Here is a 315-nt window from a genome sequence, read left to right as displayed (position 1 = left end):
CAAACTATCTCAGGTTCAAAAAAGGGATTTGAACCTGTCTACTGTTGCTCTGAACTCCCAGCTCAAGCGAAGAGTCACCTGGGTCTCTTGTTCTGCACAAAGCAGGCAGTTTGTCTCACTCCTCCTTTGTTTTCCTTCCCTCCAGCTCTGCTTCCCTCACCCCCATTCCCTGAGATGGTAGGGGGAGGGGCAAGTGAAGAGAGAGCTTAGCTTGGAAGGGCTGCTAAAGGAGAGCACAGTACAGTAAGTCTATGTTGTATTCTACATGGTGTGTGTGTGTGTGTGTGTGTGTGTGTGTGTGTGTGTGTGTGTGTG

This window comes from Psammomys obesus, unplaced genomic scaffold (genome assembly GCF_907164565.1).
Source record: "Psammomys obesus unplaced genomic scaffold, mPsaObe1.curated_primary_1811, whole genome shotgun sequence".
Taxonomy (NCBI): domain Eukaryota; kingdom Metazoa; phylum Chordata; class Mammalia; order Rodentia; family Muridae; genus Psammomys; species Psammomys obesus.
This window is presented reverse-complemented; position numbering follows the sequence as displayed.